This window comes from Sinocyclocheilus rhinocerous, unplaced genomic scaffold (genome assembly GCF_001515625.1).
Source record: "Sinocyclocheilus rhinocerous isolate Xijiao unplaced genomic scaffold, SAMN03320098_v1.1 scaffold830, whole genome shotgun sequence".
Taxonomy (NCBI): Eukaryota; Metazoa; Chordata; class Actinopteri; order Cypriniformes; family Cyprinidae; genus Sinocyclocheilus; species Sinocyclocheilus rhinocerous.
This window is the reverse complement of record NW_015636881.1, coordinates 12,918-22,282: the sequence shown is the minus strand read 5'-3', so window position 1 is coordinate 22,282 and position 9,365 is coordinate 12,918. Positions and strand designations below refer to the sequence as shown.

General features: G+C 34.9%; 1 long non-coding RNA gene across 1 annotated transcript in view; it reads left to right on the top strand.

The window, feature by feature from the left end:
* LOC107748261 (uncharacterized) overlaps window positions 1-9,365 on the top strand; it is a 14,450-nt gene that overhangs the window by 3,243 nt on the left and 1,842 nt on the right. Inside the window, exon 2 of the long non-coding RNA XR_001640903.1 lies at window positions 2,741-2,806. This is a non-coding gene — a long non-coding RNA (uncharacterized LOC107748261). The remainder of the gene's footprint in view (window positions 1-2,740; window positions 2,807-9,365) is intronic.

The following is a 9,365-nucleotide window of genomic DNA, read 5'->3' as shown; positions in this document are numbered from 1 at the left end:
TTACCTTTGGACGTTTAGACATGTTTATTTTGTGGTGAAACTGGTATTAATGTGGAGGAGATGATCAGTTCACGTCTGTTGAACTGAGGCGCTACAGCGATCTGTCACTCCACATTAAACGGCGCCAAAACTGCATTTATTGTTTGAATACTGCAATACAATGGACATAAATTGAAATCTGAGACTTTGTTTCATATTAAAAGTACCAACAATGCTTATTGCGATTTATTGGATGGGAGGTGCGCTTCAATGTTCCATCCATTATCTGAAAACAGGCTAGACTAATCGATTCTTGGGATTTAGGGAATCGATATTGTTTCGTAAAAATGAGAATCGATTAAAATCGAGATATCTATATTTTGAAAAAACAAATTAATTGAATTTACTACATTTTTTTTAAGGTAAGTGGTTGCAATCAATTTGTTTTAGCTACATTTAAATAAACAAATTTAGTTGACTAACTTTTAACATTTGTTTTTAAATGTAGCTGAAATAAATTGTTTGCAACCACTTACCTTAAATTTAGTATCATTTTTTTTCCAGTGTAGTTCAAATTTGGTAGGTCATATTTCCCAACACTATCGCGAATACATAGGCTAATAAACGTTTTATTATAAATGTTAACTTTAAATGATTTTAAATAAATATCATGTGAAATGTGCCACATATTGTGTATATTGACATTATATGTCCTGCTAGCTCCTCTGCTGTTGAGATTTTGTCATCCGTATGAGCCAGTAATTTTCATGTTCAAGTTTATTTGTACAGCACTTTTCACGATACAAATCATTGCAAAGCAACTTTACAGCAAATTAAGTTTCTACAATATTTAGTGGTAGCTTATCAGTGGTGACTGTCAGTCAATGTACGTATGGCAGAAATGTACGGAAAAATCAATTAAAGACGTAATCAAACAGACGATGAACACTATTAACAGCAATTATTATATGATGCAATCAAACTTATAGCAAAATGTGGTAGTTCTGTATGTTGTTTCAGGGTTGGCATCATCTGAGGTCCTATGATTTTTAGAATTTTCCTCACATCTGTTGATCTTTTTCATAAGCAGTAAGTCTTCTCACAGACTTTCTGAAATGAGCTTAAGGCACAACATTTACTTGCTATTGTCAGTGATCCATTTATGAAATTAGGCCATGGTTCCCTGTAAAATAATCCACTGCTTCTGTCAGTTCAGTCTTGCTGCCCTGGATATGTGCCATGAGCTGTAACAGTGGGCCTTTTCACATTTCATGCAAGTGCTTCCAAATCCATTTCATAGTCTGATAATTTCATGCAACATTTTGGCTCTAAACATTCTGAAGAATAAGGAGAATATGCTAGAACTAAACAAGGGTGTCTGGGCGAGTGCAGCCTTGTTTAGTTGTGTAGGAGTGTTTAGAGGAAGTCCTGATGAGGTGAGGCGGTCGTGTGCTCGGGGGTCTAATTAGAGCAGCGTGCCTGAACCTGACAGCAGGAATGTGCTTTATGTCATAGGTGAAGTCACATTCCATACTGGGCTTCATTTTGGAAAGAGAACGTGTAGTCTACAGATGTTCACAGACAGAAGTGTGATATTTTCAGTGCATTTGTTGTTAAATATAAATGTGTTCCTTAATTTTTAGCAAACAGTTGTGCTGCTTAATACATATGATATTACTTGATACAACCATTGAAAATTTTGGGGTAAGATAAAAAAAAATAAAAAAAACTTTTTATTTGACAAGGATGCATTAAAGCTAAAACATTTAATGTGTTATAAAAGATTTCTATATCAAATAAATGCTGTCCTTTTGAATGTCCTACTCCTATTCATTTAAGAATCCCCAAAAAATCCACAAAATATTAAGCACCAAAAACTCTTTTCAACATTGATCATAATAACACTCATTATTAATAATTGAGGACCACCAAATCAGCATAATAGAATGGTTTCTTCTGAAAGATCGATCTTATGACACTGAAGTCATGAAAATTCATCACATGAATAAATTACATTTTTAAAATTTTTAAATAGAAAACAGTTCTTTTAAATTGTAATAATGTTTCACAATATTGACTAAATGCAAGAGACTTTTTTTTACAAGAGAATTCTTGTTTAAACATTAAAGAAATCTTATTTATTCCAAACCTTTGACAGATTGTATATATAATCTATATTTGCTATCATCAGACTAATAAATTAATATATCAATGATATAATTGTTCTCAAAAACTGACATGTAGTACTATTTCAAAATATCCTGAAAGAAATGTTTTATGGGTCGTATTTGTGATGTTTGTGTTCATCATCAAAAATATGTACTTATCCTTCAGTATTGTTGGTAAAGCAGTTATATTAATTTTTAGTACAAAAATGTTTAATCTATGAAGTTGTAAAACTCAATCTTTTATGTGGTAATTGTGCCACAGCTGCTGTCCATAGAGCTTAACTTATATTAAACCCGGGACATTCCTTGAGTGAGGTGTTGACTTATGGCTAGGTCAGGTTTGAGGCCAGTAGCACATAGCCGAGGTGTTTTCCAGTGTCCTCATGATTGCCTCTTCAGGTCTTCTATGTGTGGCATTTCACTCTCCATCTCAGAATGTGCCACCTTTGAGTGCCTGGGTTTATATTAACCTGCTGCTTTCTTTACCGTACTGCCATTTTAAGAGGACCAGGAGACTCTTTCTGCTGCTTACAGTATATCTTCTCTGGCTTACTAAAACCTGACAAAAGCCTAACATCATCTTCCTCTTACAGGGCCACCGAAGAGGCTGTTTTCTTGGGCAAAGCACCACTAATTTCTAACATTCTCCTTTGTTTGTGGTAAGTTCCTCATTTTAAGCTTGTTTCTCTCTGGTTTTGCAAATGTTACTCTGCATTTCCGTATATCTATCTATGCCATGTGTGAATCTCTTTTAGTGGTCGACCAGTATGGGTTTTTCTTATGTTGATGTCTAGATGCCGGAATAATATAATGCCAAACAAGGAAAACATTGCTGAAATGAAAGCTTATTTTAAACAAAATTTATGAAAAAAGTATATATTGACACGTCTGTTGGTAGATTTACATAATAGTGAAATGTCCCTTCATTGACCAGAGTGGGCAGCGTTACTGTATATTCCAGTGCGGTAATCTCAGAATGGCCAAATATTGTGCGATTAATCAGCGTGGCTGAAATATAGGTCACTGATCTGTTTACAATTTGAGATCATTTGGATTGCATGATTTCCCTCATGAGAATAATCTGGCCTTGCTGTTTGTACTGTCTTCCTGGCATTTAGTTTCCTCTAACCATGTTGTTTGCCAGTTGCAAAGGAGTCAGATCTTGTTGGAAAGAATGCCCTTGTTGGAAAAAGTATGCTTGGATTAATGGGCATTTCTGGAGTTGAAATATTGTAGACGCTCTGTAGACTTGTATACATTAATCAGATTAATGACTGCGAGTTTCCAGCAAGGATTATGAGAGCTTCAACCCCTCCTTCCCATGGCCTCATTCTGCTCAGACGGAAGCCATTGTTTTCATGGGTCTGTGGTAACAGGTTATCCAGTATTTGTCATTTATTTGCTGACTTGGCCCACGCGTCAAAGGTTTCTTCTTCTTGTGTATCACTGGGGCTGACATGCATTTACGCTGTTTGCGAAGGTGTGCATGTCAGAGAGATCTGTGTGTGAGAGTCATACAAACAAATGCCGCAAGTTATATTTTTAAAGCCACATCTAACAACTAGAGTAAATGCCCCTCTATTCGGTTCCAAATATTCTGACATGTACTGCACAACTTTTGTTAAAGGACGTTGGCACATTGGCCAGATTTGTTTCCAATGTCGCCTTATCGGTGTAGTTTACCCCAAAACGAACACTTTTACTCACCTTAGTTTTGCTTCAGATCTGTTTGATTGTCTTTTTTTACACGTAAAACGGAGATGTTTTGCGGAATAGTTATGTTGCTCTCTTTCCACACAATGAAAAAGTTAATGGGGACGGATACGGCCAGATTTGTTTCCAATGTCGCCTTATCGGTGTAGTTTACCCCAAAACGAACACTTTTACTCACCTTAGTTTTGCTTCAGATCTGTTTGATTGTCTTTTTTTACACGTAAAACGGAGATGTTAGTTATGTTAGTTATGTTGCTCTCTTTCCACACAATGAAAAAGTTAATGGGGACGGATACTGTCAAGCAAAAAAAAAAAAAAAAGAAGAAGAAAAAAGCACCCTAAAAGTAGTTTGTGCAATATTTCATATCTCCTGGAGCTTTGGTGCAGTCACCCACAGAAATTATTACTTTAAATGGTTAACCCTTGGTCATTTTAAACCTTAGTTAAACGGAATCCTGGGTTATCTTGCTTCGCATTTCACACTGCTCATAATTTACACTGGGTTTACTATTAATCCTGGGTATTCATATGCTGATGTTTCACACTATACTAAAGCTAGGCGATATGGCAAAAAAATAAAATCTTGAATTTTTTTTGACCGAATCTCGATTTTTACGATTTTAAACTAGTCAACTTGAAGATGTAACTACAACATGATTCAAGTAACGTTTTCTTTATTAACCCTCTAGTTAAAGAAAATTCTATTCCAAGTGCACCACACTTGAAGTTGTCAACATGATGTAAATGTTAAACAAATCACTTGTCAAATATCGTTGCAGAAAAGTTGCATGAACTACAACTAATTGTAGCCTACAAACTTGTCTTATACATAGTATATGTTCAGAAATAATACAAGGAAAATGCTTAAAAAAATTCTCAAAAGTCAAGGTAATTCAAATTCAAAATGACTGCAGGTAGTCCAGTAGACTACACTGTAAAAAAGAAAAAAAAAAAAAAAAGTTAAATGACTGGCAGCTACAGCTGCCAAACAAAAACCGTAAAATTAAAGTAAAATATCTTAATTGAAATAAAGTGCAAAAACATTAATTTTACAGAAATTTTCATTAAAGGTTTTACAGGGGAAAAAAAATATTTTACAGATTTTTCCTTGTTTCAATTATGATATTTTACTTTAATTTTACGTTTTTTGTTTTGCAGCCGTAGCTGCCAGTCATTTGACCGTTTTTTTTACAGGACTTTTTTTACAGTGTAAAACCCTTATTTTACAAATTTTTCCTAGATTATTACAATGAAAGCACTAAATGCTCTACAGAGAAACACTGCTATTTTACAAATCATTACGATCAAAAACCTTCAATAAAGTGTCAAAGCATGCTCAAGATGGAAAATTAACTGTTTTATTTGGAAGACAAAAGTCTGTACAAATGCCATATAAAATTAAAATTTTACATTTCAGTTTTTTTTATACAGCACAATTACATTTAAAATACAGTACTGATGAAGAACATAGAACAGTTTCATCAAAATGCTGAATTAAATATATTCAACTTAAAGGACAAGTTCACTTCCCGAATGAATATTTCCTTATGTACTCACCCCATGTAATCCAAGATGTTAATGTCTTTCTTTACTCAGTCAAAAAAAAATTAAAGTTTTTGAGGAAAACATTCCAGGATTTTTCTCCATATAGTGGACTTCAATGCGACCCAACGGGTTGAAGGTCCAAATTTCAGTTTCAATGCAGCTTTCAAAGGGCTTTACAAGTTCCAAGCGACCCTTATTCCTCGGCTGGGATCATGTAAAGCCCTTTGAAGCAGCATTGAAACTGAAATATGGACCTTCAACCCGTTGGGTCCCATTGAAGTCCACTATATGGAGAAAAATCCTGGAATGTTATCCTCAAAAACCTTAATTTTTTTTTTCGACAGAAAAAAGAAAGACATATCTACAAGATTGTCAAGATTGATTCTAAAAGAGTTTTATTATTCATAATAAATTATATATTTTAATAATTCAGATGTAAATTTACATTATCATTCTTCATAAACCGTTCTTCAGAGTCCCCAGGAGGAATTCAATAACTAAAAATTGCATTTCTATCTTATCAGGTAGGGTTACTCTCATGATGAGGTCAATTTGACCTTTGAGATGGGTGGAGAAAGAAACAATTTGTGCTGTTTGCTGATAGCTTTGTATATATTTTCCACATAAGTTTTATATTAATCCACTAGGGCTGGGTTTTGACACAAATTTCACGATTCGATTCGATTCTCATTCACAAGCTTGCAATTCGATTCGAATACCGATTCAATATCGATTATTTTGGATCTATATCAGGTACAGTACATGCCAAGTTTTCTCAAGGAAAAAATCTATTTATTAACTAATGTTGTAAAATATACATGAGAGTCAGTTGGTACTACTATAATATTGAAGGTTAAAATTGACTGATTTGTTAAAATTACACTTAATGAAGTTTTTAAAATAATAAAGTTACAATTACATAATAATATTTCTACTTCAATTCGTTTTTTTTAAATATAAACATAATGGTAGCTATCATAAAAACTTGATAATTAAATTAAACATTGAAGAACTGTAAAATTTATAATGAATATGTTATATTATATCTGACTAATGAGTTTATGGTCACCGAATATGTTTTTCTGAGGTAAATGTGACGTTACGTGACATTGTTTACAAGCCGTTATATTGACGTCTTTGCGCAGCTGAAACACTGATTGAGCGATCACATGAGACAGGATACGGATTGTAAAGTTGTGCTCTTTCTTTTAACTTTCGGATGTTTAGTCATGTTAATTCTGTGCTGAAACTGGTATTAATGTGGAGGAGATGATCAGTTCACGTCTGTTGAACTGAGGCGCTACAGCGATCTGTCACTCCACAATAAATAGCACCAAAACGGCATTTATTGTTTGAATACTGCAATACAATGGACAGAATTTGAAATCTGAGACTTTGTTTCATATTAAAAGTACCAAAGCACAATGCTTGTTGCGATATATTAGATGGGAGGTGCCCTTCAGCGTTCCGTCCATTAACTGAAAACAGGCTAGACTAATCAATTCTTGGGATTTAAGAATCGGTATCGTTCCGTAAAAATTATAATCGATTAATATCGAGATATCTATATTTTTTACCCAACCCTATAATCCACAATATTCTACTGACTCCTGTGGTCTCCATATACAGTGATGTCCAAAATGATTAGAACACTGTATTTTCAACAGCTAAAAAATGGATTTAAGTCAGTTATTTCTATCTTTTGCTGTAGTGTGTCAGTAGGAAATTATCGGTTTACATTTCCAAACATTCATTTTGCCATTAATTGTAATAATCCAGTGAGAATTTTGTCTGACAGCAGCCAGTGCTCCACACAGAGATCTGATCTGATCATCATCCAGTCTGTCTGGAATGACATGAAGAAACAAAACAAACTGAGACAGACTAAATTCAGAAGAACTTTGGGAATGTCTCCAAAATGCTTCAAGAAACCTACCTGCAAAGCTACCTGAAAAACTATGAGTATTTCCTACTGACACATTACAGCAAAAGATAGAAATAACTGACTTAAAACCATTTTTAGCTGCTGAAAATGTTCTAATCATTTTGGGCACCACTGTAGCTAGCTCTGATAATATATGTAGACAAACATATGTATTTTAATTCTGAATTCTAGCTATATTAGTGTAATAATAAGTAAAACCAAAACATACAACAAAAGGTCCATGACTCTGCTCCAGAAGTGACAGACACAGCCGATAAAGAGCAGTCCTCCTCCAAATTGCCAGTAATCAGCTGGAGGTAAAAAAAATAAAAAATAAAAAGATTGTGAGAAGGCACCTTGTTTTTTTTATCTGGGATTAAAACAAATTAAAAACATGGAAGAAAAATACTGTGAATATTCCTTTAAAAATAAATTAATGTTAGTATGTCTTAATGTTAGACATGAATACTCACTTCCTCTGAAGAGCATGTCATAGAAGATTTTCATTCCCAAAACTTCTGGATCATGAGGGGGAAGCACACACACAAACAACTTAATGTCAATTTGTTTAATAAAACACTATCTACTTACTGACAGAGACATGGGCTTGCAAAAATGTACTCACCAGCTCCAAACAAAATCTTCACAGTTGATCCAAAATCCTAGTTTACATACAGTATTCTTCTCCAAGGAATCCAAGGATGCCTTCAGGTTCTCTCTGTCAAATGAGTTTACATGATAGTGTTCTCAGATTACTCATTTCAAAGTTCCTTCACTTTTTGAGTTTGAGCTTACAACTATTATTAACTATAAATGTTCTGTAAAAACAATGAACAGCAGCCTTTAGCCTGTCACCATGATACAAACATGAAATATCAGACATACCTTTTCCTATGTAAACACGCGTTTGACTGTTGCGCTCGCGTCTCTTGCAACGTCTCATGCATGAAATGGCATTCTAAAAACGCGGCACTCAAGTTAAAAGAAGTTCAACTCCCATCTTCTTGCATTTTTGCCCGGGTCGCATTTTTGTCAACACAAAAGCGCATTCTGTGTGAATGGCATCTAGCAATATATTCTACTTGCGGTCCTTCACAGAGCGCGTCACACGTGAGCGGTTAATCATGTGCGCCGACATGCGGTTAGATCATTATTTTCTCTTTACTGTAATCATTGGCATATTTTCATATTGTATAATTCAAATTTTTGGTAATATTTCTATTAAAAATCATGATTCCTCGATTTATAAAAAATAAAATTGTGGCAAAACATTCAATTCAAATTAATCTATAAAATCGGAAAAATCACCCAGACCTACACTGTACATTCCTAAACATCGGGTTAACATTCTTATTTGTGTATGTGCAGTATTGTGTAATTGATTTGATGAACGCAGCACTACTGTAGAGATGCTAGAGATGCACTGGTCGACAGGCCATAAATCGGAACCGGACATTCTCTGTTGTGGACTTGCACACATATTGCATTTCAATTAGGGCTGCACGATTAATTGAATGTGATTGCCATGCGCATTTTGTCAGTAAAGCTGGTTCTGTAATAGGGCTGAACGATTAATTGCATTTGCGATAATATCACGATATGAAAAAATTAGATTTTTCAATTGCAGAGACTGCGATTACACTCGGTGTATGACATCAAAGTACGGTGAGAGAAAGCATAAGGAGACGTCTGCTCTCTCTTATAGCTCTCGCAGTACTTTGATGACACACACCGATCGGTCTAAGCAGCGCTGCTTCAAGTCGAGCGCGTGCCATCAGCAGAAAAAGAAAAGAAATAAAACCGTAAACAGCCAAAGGACGTAACTTAGAATGGGAGATGGATCGGTTTGTGAAAGGGAAGAGAAAAGCCATAGATGAAGTCGCACAGACCCAGGCAGGTGCTGGTCATTTAAAAGCTAAATGCAGAAAATATGACGAGGCATATCTTGCTCTCGGATTCACTCACCGTGTCTATACCGGACGCTACAGTTGTCGCGCCGCGCCGCAACAGCTCTACACTGGACGCAGCAAAGCAAC